Here is a 14,425-nt window from a genome sequence, read left to right on the forward strand (position 1 = left end):
TCGGCGAGTTAGAGGAGCCAACTCGACGAGTTGAGCGCTGTTTAGGAAACCCTAATTTTGGGGTTTTGCTCCATCATCATGATCAATACTTGGGGCCAGGCCATATCGATTACTATTGCATGGCGACATATTCACTCATTCTCCTCATACCGATCCACTAACACATACAGAGTTTTCAGCATGATTGGACCGCCTTTCCAGGCCTTCAGCCTATCTGGACCACTCTCAGAACATTCAGCATGATTCTTACATAATATGTTGGGCTAGGCCTATTTATATGTTGGGCTGGACTCATGGATCAGGAAGGGCTGGGTTCAATGTATGTTATGTACGATGCTAGTTGTCTCTGTGACTCTTGCATGGTATGTCGGGCTGGACCCATTGTATAAGGGCTAGGCCCATTATGGTGCTAGGCCTAATGGTATATATGGTATGTGGTATTTTGGGGGAACTCACTAAGATTTGTACTTACAGTTTTATATTTATGATTTCAGGTACTTCCGGTTCGAAGGGGAATGGTCCAACTTGATCACAGCGTATCCACCTATGTTTCCGCAACTTGATGATTGTCATCTTCCGATTTAACTATTTAACATCTTGATTTTTTTTAATGCATATACATTATTTGGCCAAAACTGGTTCAAACTTGCAGCTCGCTGAAAATCGCCCTTAATCATCTGTGATTTTGATAGCTAAATCTAATATTTAGGGGGTGTTCGGATTAGTTTTTTAGCTTATTGCTTATAGCTTATTAGTGGTGGGAATAAGCAATAAGCAATAAGCATGGGGAGAGATGCTTATTAAAATTAGCTTATTTAGCCTAATAAGCTGGATTTTATCCAAACATTCAAATTAGCTTATTGTAGAAATAAGCAATAAGCACCTCTTTTTTTCCTATCCAAACACCCCCTTAGTTAATTTTTGGCTAAAAGTTATAAAACCATTAAAGGTTCGACGATATATATTTATAATTTTCTAAAATCTTTGACCATGCCAAATTAAAGGCCTTGATCTCCTATCATACTCTTTGACGGCAAAGTCGTTAGGGTTTCCGATGAATCGACACTCTGTAATCTTTTATATAACACATAAGACATCTATGCTTTCGGTAAAAAAAATACATTACGATTCAGAATAATTCTTCGCCAGTCAACTGTCAGGGACAACGACTGCCGACGGTCGGCTAGGTGGGTCGTACGACGACAACATTCTTTCTACTTCTCCGGTTAGTCGACTACTATGCAATTCTCTTTCCTTCTCCTTTCCTTTCATCTTTTCAGCAAATTACTTCAACATTTAGATCAACGATGTCGCTATTTTTAGAAATTTAGTAGCTCTAGCGTTTTTAGATTTCTACCTTCGACCTATACAGATTGTTGATAGTGTCTTCTATTAATCGTTCTTTATATTCTTGGAGTACAGTTGGAAAATCATATCTCTTTTCGGTGCAAGTTTATAGTTATAAAATTTTGATCAATCTTAACCCTTGGTTTCCATAGTAATTATAAGCCAAACTGGTGTTACACAATGCTTTGCTGTAATTTTACGCAAATTCCTTGTTCCAATTATTGGTAGATCGACCACAAATGCATCCTGCTGCTGTGTTTCATGCAATAGGGACTTTGATCTTCACGCTTTGAAAAGCCATGTAGGTTCATTTGATATATTTGTTACAGTATGTTATTCTTTTTAAATAAGTCAGAATAAGTTAATCTCTTGACTTGCGTTTGTGCTTGTACATAAATCTCAAGGGAGACATGGGGAAAAATGTTCAGAAAAGGTTAAATATCTAAAGCTACCTAAGATTTTCTTGAAAGATGTCCATACATTCATTTAAATGGTATTGATTGCATGATATGTTTAGATTATGATGATGATGATGATGATGTTTTTTTTTATTGAAGAACGGGGTTATTGACTTATCCTGTTGTGGCGGAGGCTCATAGAGGCCAGGAGGGGCCATGGCCCCCCCTGCTTTTTTGGTTTCTAATACCTTTAAATATGTTTATTTATTAATTCTAATCAATTCAATGACTAATTACCCTTCCAATTTTAAGTTTAGTAGCGTGGGTTGAGGATAGGAAATTACAACCAGAAGTCAAAAACTCACACACAGGATCAAAATTAACCTTCTTTTGTTAGGAAATTAAGTAAGAAAACTATATAAAAAACAAATATCTAATCTCTTTTACCATTTTTTACATAATCTTAAGAAGACAAAACTGTAAGATTGGTCCCTATGGTATTCAAAAAACTTTGGATAGGGTCCAAAAAGTTTCCAACTTGCACCGAACGTCCAAAATCAAGGTTTTTCTGGGTTTTTGGTCCTTGATACACTTGAAAAGTCAATTTTACCCTTTTCATTTCTTTTTTTCTATTTTATTTATTTATTTTGGTATTTAAATAATTAAAAATCAAAAATAAAATCTCTTTATCTCTCTCTCACACACACACAAATATGAATATGAATCTCAAGAACACTCGTTTTTTCCTGAGTTCAAGAACAAGAGCATTGGGTAAAGAAAATAGAGAAAATAGAAAAAAGAAATGAAAAGGGTAAAATCGACTTTTCAAGTGTATCAGGACCAAAAACCCAGAAAAAACCTTGATTTTGGACCTTCGGTGCAAGTTGAAAACTTTTTGGACCCTATCCAAAATTTTTTGAATACCACAGGGACCAATCTTACAGTTTTGTCTCCTCCGCCTAACTAAGCTAAGCTGTATGTAAGCTAAGCTGTATATAGTACCTTCCCTCTCTTTTTCTCTTCCTTTCTCTCTATCACTATGAATAAAAAATATTGTATATAGTCATCTAGTAAGTGATATGAAAAGACTAACTCCATTAGATATGAAAAGACTAAACTAAACTGTAAATCTGCAAACCATTAAGCAAAAGAGAGATATTACCTTTTCTTTATTTTGAAAAGTTTAATAACAATAAAAAATATCACTTAAATGTATATTTATAATTTGAGAATGAGAGTGAAATAATTGTTATGTATTTTACTTTATTAATACCAAATTCACAGGAAATTAATTATGAAGTGATTGTAGATTGATATTTTTGATTTTAGATGAATTTAATATTGTTTTTAAAATAAACATTTCTATGTTGGTTTTCATCCAGATGTATTCATTTTTTTTTGTTTGTTAAACTATATACGTTATTTGTTATTTTATAAAATTTAAGTTAGTTGTTATCAAACTATACATGTTTTTTGATATTTTATTTTGTTGTTTGTTAATTATTAGTTAACTTTGCAAGGAAGTATTATTCAACAACATCAAAAAACAATTATTGTTATGGGTTTCTAGGAAGAAAACCTCAAAAAACTACTCACAAATGTTTTGGTTGAAAATTTTACGGTGCTCTTGAGAACCGATCTAAAAATATTCATCTTGAATTGTTGTAGTTTTGAATCAAATTAAATTTGTTTATGTAGTTATGTTTTGAATCGTTTGATTTCGGCCCCCCTACTTTTAATGTTCGTGTTCTGCCCCTGTGCCACCCTAAAGAGCACTCCACATACCTTCACAAAGTGCGGGTCCAATACTAAAACGACGTAGTAGATGGCAACAACTTATAAACTGTCTAGCTCATGTACCAACGTTATCATCAACCCTAAGTGTCTCATGCATTAAAGGTTTAGGCTAACGTTGCAGACATCAATTTGCAAACCATGAGTGATGACACGTGATACGTTCATGCACTAATTAAGCTAATTCCCATGTTTTCCTTTTTCCATAATTCACGCATAAGAGTTGAAATAATCTTCTCTTGTTAGTCCATGTAAGCCACATTTGCATTTTGATAAGTAGCATTAGTTACCATTAGCCACATGATCAACAACATTAGTCACGTTTAATGTTTCATTAATTTTAAGAGTTTTTCATTATAAGCATAGTATTTTGGTTGCAAAAGAAATCAAGCAGAAATAGTTATGGGTCCAGGGCGAATAGAAAAAAAGGGTCTCTTAAAGACAAATATAATAAAGATTAAAAAAAATCATTTATTCTGCACTATAAACACGTTCAATTAGCAATAACAAACGATCTAAATTGTTTATCTTTTGAGCTAGTTTGAGTTTGAATCAACTTTAGACCCTAAAAATCATTTAGATAATAATTTTTTTTATATATATAAATCACATAACCCATAAATTTTGGGCCCCTCGGACACGTGGGCCCTGAGCGGTCTCCCGAGTTGCCCACCGTCTGAACTGGCCCTACCTGTGTGCGTGTTTCTCCTTCTCTGTACCATCTTGGAGCTTTACCCACTCAACTGGTTCTATCAACACCTCTCATCCGATATCCGATTCAAATGAATACATGCAATAATAGCATATTATTTAATTTATTTTATCAAATTGTTCGTTGAATTACAGTTACACAAAAGTGTATGATTGCTATCTAACATATTAACATCGTACAATCAATTACAACATAATTAAGCTTTAACGATGGAATCATGTTCTACTTTTTCAAAATAGATTTTCTTTTTAGAAGTAGTTCTACCATTATTGTCAAAGTATTTTCTTTAGATTTTGATACTAATTATGTTGTTCAAAAACTGTTTTATTGTAAAGCTTATTTCATACTAAAATTCAATTTCAAAAGATTATTATGTAACTTTTAATATAAATATTTCTAAATCAATAATTGATTACCAGCATGCATGCTAAAAGGCGTCGACCTTTTACTCTACTCTATACGGCAAAGACGTTTGGGTTTCCGATGAATCAAAGCTCTTTAATCTTGTATATTACGCCGGTGACACATTCAGAATAATTCCTACACATCAACACTGCCGACGTCTGTTTTTTCGATCGGCACAGTGGTCACTTTTCCGTTCTCCTGTTAATTTGCATATCCATCGTTGGACTGTTTCGACTAGCGACTGGGCAGACGTCGACGACATTCATTCTATTTCTCGGGTTAGTTGACGATGTTATTCATTATCTTGTACTTTTTAGCAAAAATTAATCGGAAGCTACAGCGATTACGGTAAAACAGAGATAAGTTGTCTTTCTAACCGTGACCTGTGCTTGTCTTTTCTGCAAAGTACTTTAAGATTTGGTCGACGTTGCATGTCGTCACCTTTCGAAATGTAGAGGTTCTAGATTTTTAGGATTTCTGACTTCGATATATACTGATTGTTGATAATGCCTTCCATTCAAAGTTATTTATATTTTTGATCTCTTTAGAGCGCAATTTCTAAATCATATACTTTTTATATTGATAAAATTTAACGTATTTTAACACCTGGTTTTTATGTAGTTGTATCAGCTGGTTATATCCAATTTAGATTTAGACTTTGCAATCGCAATTCCATTGTTATTCTATACAAATCAAACCAGTGTTGCACGATGCTCTGCTATTAATTAATACAGAAGTTAATGAACGTTCATTTGGGACGTTGATCTTCACGATTTGAAACTCCATTTTGGTTCATTTGATATATTTGTTATAATATGTTATTCTTTTGAAAGATGTTGAATAGGCAATTATCATATTTTATAAATGCATACACATTTAAGAGTTCGTTTCTTTTTATCTCCTAATGCTAATCCTACGATGTTATTTACATCAAAATCAAATCCAAAAAACCCAAGATGGATGTTTTTTTAACCTTTTTTCAACTTATTTTTTCTTGACCAATCTTGCAAATGTTTGTAGAAATGGCAGAATTTACTTTCATACCAAGAAAGACAGAAGATTCCTTCAAACAAGCGGCAGAAATGAGTGTTCCAACACAAAAGAAACAATGGCAGGTGAAGCAACATGAAAGATTCTCTTGAAGAATGTATATATGTTTCTGGAAATAATTATGCCGATGGCGAGATATGTGGTGATGATTATGATTATACATGCGGAGTTGAAGACTGGAGAGACGAGGATGTTGACGACTGGGTTTGATGACTTGCTCAATTATTGGTAAGTCATATGCGGTTTTGTTTTTCTTCATAAAATATATGTCAAAAATCAAGTGAAAAAGCTTTTACCATAAAACATTATTCATTAACTGTCATTATTTACTTAAATATCATTCAATCTGATCATCATAAATGTTGCATTTGACGATACTAATTGCTGCTATCTTGTTGTTTTAGGAACTTGCTGTTTCCCTCCAACTTTCTTTATGATCAGACAAGGTAATGATATCAAGGCCATTTCTACGCTGCACATCTCTGTGTTCTTGGATCATTTTGCATTTTTGTACTCAAACTTGGATAAAGTCTAAATGTGTTATGTTGATTTGTTGGTTTATGAAGTATTTTTTGGGTTTCTTGTCTCTTAAATCTTATGTTTAATAAGCCGAATGACACATTGATGGGTATGCAACATTTATGTGAACAAGAAAACTGACAAACTGTATGTGGATTTTCTTTTTAGTTTATGTTAGCATTAGGGATGAACGTGAGAAGGAACCGGTACCGTTCTCGATTTCTGATTACTTGACCGATTTAGAGGGTTTTCAGTACAGGTACCGGCGATGTTACTAACTAGTACTAGTACTGAATCGATGGCAATATCGTTGAGTTGAATTTTTCAAAATTTGTTTTATGATCAGTTTTGGTTTTCCAAAGCTTTGGTTGAATCTAAATTTTGTAATATTGGTATAAATTGGAAGGAACACATGTATAAATAGATTTTGGTTACAAAAGTTTAAGTTAAGGACTGTTTATAAATTGGAATAATGCGTGAATTCCCACTATTCATGATGCTATATAACACAACAGGTAAAATTGCTCTTTTCTATAATTTTGTATGTGTAAGTCTTGAGTTCCTATAAAGACATTGCTAACTGTGTTTATATTTAGTTCATAAAATGTGTTTATCCTTTTAACACATTACCAATAGCTTAACTCGGTTACATATAAATGGTATTCGATTCATAAAAGACGAATAAACTCATCACCAAATTAACTAATGATTTTTGTTATTTCTTCGTTCGAACAAGTAACAAAAACATATGGGCAAATTAATCCCAGCTGATAGCTACTACCAAATTAACTCAAATGTAAAAATCCATCAAAAAAAAACCCCATTTAAATCGGCTCATTAGATATCCGTTGGCATTGTTGCTTTTCCATTATTGCAGTCGGTGCACAATGGCATTTCGATTGCTATATAACAAAAAAAATACAAAACTCAATATCCTATTTATTATTTGTAGAAAATAAAACAACATATACGTTAAAAGTTATAACAAATTACCACATGTCATGTCGTCATCCCTTAAGATGCCATCAATATTGTCTACAATTTGTTTGCTGGCTTTTCTAGACCAGTCTTTTGTGCAAACCAACGCCTCAACTACTGTTGATGACAGATAAACATCCAATATACGATCACTCGTGCTAAACGCCAACTCGGATGCCACTGTAGATATTTGTATCCCTAAAGTATCTTTAAAAAACGTTACAAATCGTCAGATCATTAATAAACTAATGTAGTTCGTATGAATTAAGTGAATGAAATGAAATTGGAGTAAGAATTGAATCTAGAACACGAGTTGTAAATATAATTTGTTTGGGTGGGTTAATACTTTTGAAAGATACAAGAGAGTGACAGAGTAAGAACACGAAGTGCCAAAAGTTACTCTAACCCTTATACCTATCCCTATTTATAGGAACAACAGAAGTAAGCAAAAAGTACATAAGGGCTAAAACTTGAACACTTCGAACTCAAAGTGTCGACCTCTACATTCTCCCCCTTTGTGAGAAGTGTCGAATCCTAAGTCATTAGCATCTTTGTTGCTTGACGAAGTACCCTTCGAATCTATTTATACCAAACAATCGTCTTTTGAACCTCAGCCTTGTTACCAGATGTGTTCCTTTTGCAATTATTAAGACGAACCAGAAGATTCATGTACTATGAATTTGTATATACCTCTCGACATCTTCAACTTTGAACAAAAACTTTGTATTCTTTTAATTATTGTTCTTCCTAATAAAAACAACTCCAAGAGGTTTCACACAAATTTCTCCATCTTCAAAATCCTTCACACTTCCTTGACCTTTCAGGAAGGATTGTGGCAAAATTACATGTCTTCCCATCGCTAAAGCAAGCTCCACATCAGTCCTGGCTATACAATCATAGTAATTATCTATGAACAACTTGATATGTGCGAACCCAATCAAAAAATCTTCTTTTGCTAGTCATTTGAAGTTTGGATACATCAATATCACTCAAGATCTTCGCAACATTGCTAAGATCATTAAGATTCATCAAAGGAAAATCTACCATCGAGAAGTCACAAGCAACGTTATTTGCTCGAACCACATAGTATTGAAAATTTTGTAACAAGCCTTCGAACAATGCATCCTTGGAAATGTTTAAGACTTTAACAATCTTTACTAAAGACCATACCTCCTCTTCTTTCTTCCCAAGAACAGTATGCAATCTCAACTTCAGCTTCTTGTACTCCTCCTTGTCATCAAACTTGTCTACCAACTGATATTGAGCAGAGACAAACATCATATGATTGATGGGTAAATCCAGGTGATTGAAATCTGAATTCTCTATCTCATAGCTCTTCTTTGGAATCTTCTCAAATTCATAAATGTTACCAAGAGAAACAATTAGTTCAATTGTTTCGTAACAATATTGCTTAGTTGGATATCCTTTCTCAAGAATTAGAGGATCACCCTAGCTTTGTCTTAGAATGCTATTGATATGCCTTTGTTTTTCCATTTCTTTGTCCAAGGCTTTCTTTTTATCTTCTTCAGAAGGATCAACCTTGATATCCTTCCCTTTGCCTTTTATTTCTTCCTTTGATGGTAATGACTTCAAATTAGAACCCCCACCAGTAGAACCAATTGTTGGGTTATGAGCATAAAATCATTCATATGGTGTACATGCAACCCTAATTGCTTTGATCTAGGTTTTTCTGATTTGAACATACAACTATGAATACCAAAGCAATAAACCCATAATCTAGCATGCTTATTTTGAAATTGACATAATAAATAAGTTAGAATGATTACCTCAACTTGTTATATAGTAATAACAAGAACTCCTTGACCTTTGAAAGCTTAGTTCCCCAAGTGTTGCACCTCTAATGGAGTCACTAACAATCTTGCAACAAGATGACTTAGGAGAGGGAAGGAAATCGGCTAGGGGTCTTTTAAAGACTTAGTGGCCGAAAATCCTTAGTAGAGGGTTCCTTATATAGTTGTGGCTGTTAGGGTTTTCATGTAAAAATCCTAATACCTAACTTAGGCAACAAGCATCCCATGAACTCCTTTCCTTAGAGCCCATGGATGAATTCTATAAGGCTCCCTTATAGAAATTTGTCCACTCCACTCTATGGAGTCCATCAGCCCATTTATGTAACTATCAATGGTTTGCATAACAGTCCCTCAATTATTTAATCAGTCTCTTTTGACCACTAAATAAATTCCAAATAATTGAGGGGAGGAAATCGGCTAGGGGTCTTTTAAAGACTTAGTGGCCCATTTATGTAACTATCCATTCTTTTTATCCAAAGTGGTTAAAATCAATATATGTGGGTCCCTCAATGATAAAAAGAATGGATAAACTTCGACTCATATGCTTTCTCTATTTGCTCATCAAATCACAAACAACAATACGTTTTATAACACCAAGTTACTGGTGCATTTACGTATTATCAATGTGCAACCGACTTGTAAACTGCAACTCATATCTCTCCGTTTCAAGAATGTAAGATATTATCGTCTCACTAATCACTCGTGATAAAATCTAAGAAGTGATTCAAGTGAGTGTGAGTTTAATCCAATACTCAAATCTTATTACAGGAGCACTCATGAACACTAAAATAGACTTTTGCTATATCTAAACACTTTAGACAAACTACGGATTCATGATAGTCTTACCTCATTACCTACTTCCAAAGTATGATTGATTGTGGATGTTTGAATAACCTAGTTATTCTGGAAGTCAAAACATGCAAAGTGAAACAAAAGAATAATCAAATCCAATATGGTCTCAAACTTTGAGTATAAATAAAGCACTTATTATTTAATCACTATATTGATTACACATTATTCATTGTGTAATGTTGTTGAGAGAAAAACTTGAGACACACTTGAACAAACGTTAGAAAAAGTATAGCTGCGGAATTAGTTAATCTCAAAGGATCTAAAAGCTCAACAATAATAAGTTAATATGTTAGACAGTTAGATAGTTAGTTGTGGAAATGTAATGAAACCATGGTTGCAGAAATCGGGATTAATCGTGGATTAATCGTTTGGCGTACTCCAACCGTCGAGGATTAGAGCATTAATCAGAAATTTAGGATTAATCGGCTTTGGCGGGATTAATCGGTCAACAAAATACAAAAAAGCCGAAAAAAGTAAAAAAAAAAATAGTCGGAAAAAAAGTCAAAAAAAAAGTCTAAAAAATCTAAAAAATCTAAAAATTCAAAAAATCAACTTTCTTCTTTTACTCCAAAATTTTCAAATTTTCAAAATTTCAAATATTATGCAAAAATGTTCATATTTTCGTATTTCCAAATTTCCAAATTACAATTTTTCTTATTTTTCTAATTGAAGTACTTGTTTTTCTTAAGATATATATTAATATTTAATTAATTTTATTATTTTACTAATAATTTATGGTCCCCGATAAATCCTCGATTAATTCCCGTCAAGACCGATTAATCCGTTAACATCAGTCGACCATCGAGCTATCGTCAAACGATTTTTACAACCTTGAAAGAAACATAAATGACAGCAGGTGATATATCAAGTAAACACATAAGTTGATTGATAACATGAAATGCATTCAAACCAAGTTAATGAGTGAGATCAATCTTAGTGATAGAGTTACGAATGACTTGCTCCGAAGAGAGATATTAATCAGTTGTGTTCGAGAGGATTTTAGAGAGTAAGAAAGACATGAGACGCGTAAGGATAACTTGAAGATAGTTCAGATCTAGAGATCAGAAAAGTGAGAGAGCTTTTTGATTGATAAAGCGTAGTCTTTATTTATAGAGACTCAAGAAATACAAGTGATTCATTCTCTAAGAGTAGCCACGCAAGGCATACCGGACAATAGAGAGTATTAAAAGAGATAGATAAAAAATAGACTAAGTATAGAAAGAAGACTGCGGTAGCTTTAGACGACTTCGGATGTGATTGCTAAGGAAGCTTGACTACGGAAAGTTGTAGACTGCAGTAGGCAAAATTAAGAGGGTCACTTTATGTATCAACAATTTCCCCCTAAGTGACCCCTAATTTTCTTCACTTATCAAGTTTAAGGAACTTGATCAGGATCCACCAAAACTTCCATACATTTTCCAACCAAGTGATCATTCTTAAAATCTCAAACTTGACTTCGATAGTTGTATGTTTCGATTTTTCCACTGCGGTTCGACAGATGTCAAGTTGTTTCTTCGTGAGGTGGCTCATGGAGGCCATGGAGATGAAGTACTTGACTTGATCAGTCTTCCTTTTGAAGATGACTCCAAGTTCCGGAAAGTTTGTTGCACCAATGGATCTTTCCTCATAACCTTCGGTTGGCATTGGTGCGGGATCAAGAGGAGGTAGAACAATATTTTTGGCAATGATTGGGTGGATATTCGCATCGATCTTTGCGAAGTCACAAACAGTTTCTTTCAGATAAGTACATGCCCTTTCAAGTGCTATCAAAAGACTAATCTTCAATTTTAATTTGTTTTTCTATTTTTTTAATTAGTTTTCCTTTTATTTTAATTTTTATAAGTAAAAAAATAAAAAAGGTCCTCTCTCTCTCTCTCTCTCTCTCTCTCTCTCCCTCCAATAATCCCACTGGGAACTCCGTTTCATCTTGTCCAACTAACTCCCTAGTCTTTTATTGTCCAAACAATGAAGAACAAATCTTAGAAAAAACTTCGTATTGTTTCATAGACAATTACAAACCTCATATAGAAAATCAATATCAGTAATGATCATAGAAATAAATAAAACCTACTCTGAAACCACCCTTTTTTTCGGTCTTCCCCCTTCTCTTCGCTTCCTAAACTCCATCCTTGACATCCCATTTTGAAAGGGTGAAACCTACAAATCGACCTTTAGGGTTTTGATTTCATGAAACCTGCAAATCGACCCTTAGGAAATTAATATCATGGAACCTGCTAATCAAAATCAAAATCAATAAACATTTATATACACTTCTTAAGCACATTACCCATATCTCCTTTATTTTCTCCGACGAGCTCAAAGAAATCAAACCAGAAATCAAGGTTGAATAGATAGTAACCCAGTTCCAGCGAAGGTCTGTATCTCTCAAATTTCCTCTTTCATGTTTTTTCTTCATCATTTCTGCTATTCGGTTTATGATTTCCTCTTTCCCATTCACACAGAGATTTATGAACTAGCATTTGATTTAGATGTAAATTGATAAGATTCGGAGGTTCTATGACAGCTAACATCGACCCCAAGACACACACAATGAAGCTTTTCAATGTGTAATTAGATATCATCAGTAACAAATCGTTTTCTAAAAGTATGTGTCGAATTTGAGTTGTAGATGAAGAATAGGGAAGAAGATGATTAAGCGAGGTGTTTTTCCGTCTTTAGAACTGAAAATCTCTTATTCTCCATCGTTTTTTGGTTATGCATCATTCAAACCTTCAAATCAATGGTAAATAAAGGGAAGAAGGGGAATTTTAAATTCATATCTTTTCATGATCTAAATTAGGGATGAGCATCAGAACCGAGTACCTGTTTTTGGAACTGGAACTGCCTTGGAACTGTCGGTTCTAGAACTGTAACTGACTTAAGCGGTTCCCGTTTCGGTTCCTAAAGTTATGGAACCGCCTTAAGTAGGTCTGACAATCGTGTCGTGTTCGGGTTGGTGTGTCGCGGGTTGGCGGATTGGCGGGTCAAAATATGCCAACCCAAAGACGACCCATTTAAATATACAGGTCACGGGTTGGCGGGTTCGGAACATAAACCCATATATGACCCGCCAACCCATTTATTTATACGGGTTCACACGTTGGCGGGTTCGTGGATCAAATTTGGGTTCATGGGTCCGAAGTTTAGACATTTAAGTCTTAAACATCCAAATGAAAATTTAAAACATTCATAGAAACATGTTACATAGTTACGACCTTAGACCATCCACCACGAGTCAATATGTCAAAACAGTCAAATGGTCTATGAATCAATGGTATATATTACGTAATACTTATTAAATATTAATATTTGATACATAAATACATTTAAAAATAAAATAATTTTATTATTAAGAATATAAACGGGTTGGCGGGTCAACCCGTTTATTTTTTGAGAAACCCATATATGACCCGTTTAATATACGGGGTGGCGGGTTCAAAAACTGAACGCAAACCCATTTATTGCGTGTCGTGTCACGGGTCGTGTCACGTGTCGTGTCGAGAATTGCCAGCCCTAGCCTTAAGCGGTTCCGGTTCCAATTCTCATTTTTTTGGAACCGCTTCCTGCTGGATAAACTGGTATAAATATACATATATATATATATATATATATATATATATATATATAAATATACACATATATATATATATATATATATATATATATATATCAGTATTTCATATAAATATGTGTGTGTTACTAAGACCGGTTTAGAATATATTGGTCCGATTCTGTCATTCTTTGGTCCGAATTGATTCGATTTGGATCGAACTAAGTTGCCGTTTTATCGACGAAAGTTAATAAAGTTACTGTAAACGGGTTACCCGCTCTCGGAAACGGAACCGCCGGTTCTAACTTTCTAGGAACCGCCGATTCCGGTTCTAGTTCTAGTTCTTGTCAAATGAGGCGGGTATCCGTCTATGCTCATCGCTAATCTGAATGAATGTTACAGATGTGTTTTGATAGAGAAGAATAAGCTGATATAGTCTTCCTTACGAGAGAGAGAGAGAGAGAGAGAGAGAGAGAGAGAGAGAGAGAGAGATAGAGCCCCTCTTTATTTGTTTTTACTTTTAAAATATAAATAAAAGGAAAAAATGTTTAAGAAAATCAAAAAAAAAATTAAAAGGTTATATAGTCTTTTCAAGTTTAACAATGATTAATTCCACAAGCATAGAAAATCAATATCAGTAATGATCATAGAAATAAATTAAACCTACTGTGAAACTACCCTTTTTTCGGGCTTCCCCCTTTTCTTCGCTTCCTTAACTCCATCCTTGACATCGTATTTTGAAAGGGTGAAACCTGAAAATCAACCTTCAGGGTTTTGATTTCATGAAACATGCAAATCGACCCTTAGGAAATTAATATCATGGAACCTGCTAATCAAAATCAAAATCAATCAACATTCATATACACTTCTTAAGCACATTATCCATATCTCCTTCATTTTATCCGACGAGCTCAAAGAAATCAAAAAAGAAATCAAGGTCGAATAGATAGTAACCCAGTTCCAGCGAAGGTCTGTATCTCTCAAATTTCCTCTTTCATGTTTTTTCTTC

At 34.0% G+C, this 14,425-nt stretch overlaps 1 long non-coding RNA gene across 1 annotated transcript; it reads left to right on the forward strand.

Moving 5' to 3' along the window:
- Positions 1-1,026: 1,026 nt before the first annotated feature.
- Positions 1,027-6,641, forward strand: LOC145073845 (uncharacterized). The gene is made up of 4 exons (XR_013691562.1): positions 1,027-1,225; positions 4,671-4,934; positions 5,677-5,934; positions 6,111-6,641. It is a non-coding gene; the product is annotated as an uncharacterized LOC145073845 (long non-coding RNA).
- Positions 6,642-14,425: the final 7,784 nt, after the last annotated feature.

This window comes from Lactuca serriola, chromosome 9, assembly GCF_051521515.1.
Source record: "Lactuca serriola cultivar US96UC23 chromosome 9, Lser_US96UC23_V15, whole genome shotgun sequence".
In the NCBI taxonomy this organism is placed as follows: Eukaryota; Viridiplantae; Streptophyta; class Magnoliopsida; order Asterales; family Asteraceae; genus Lactuca; species Lactuca serriola.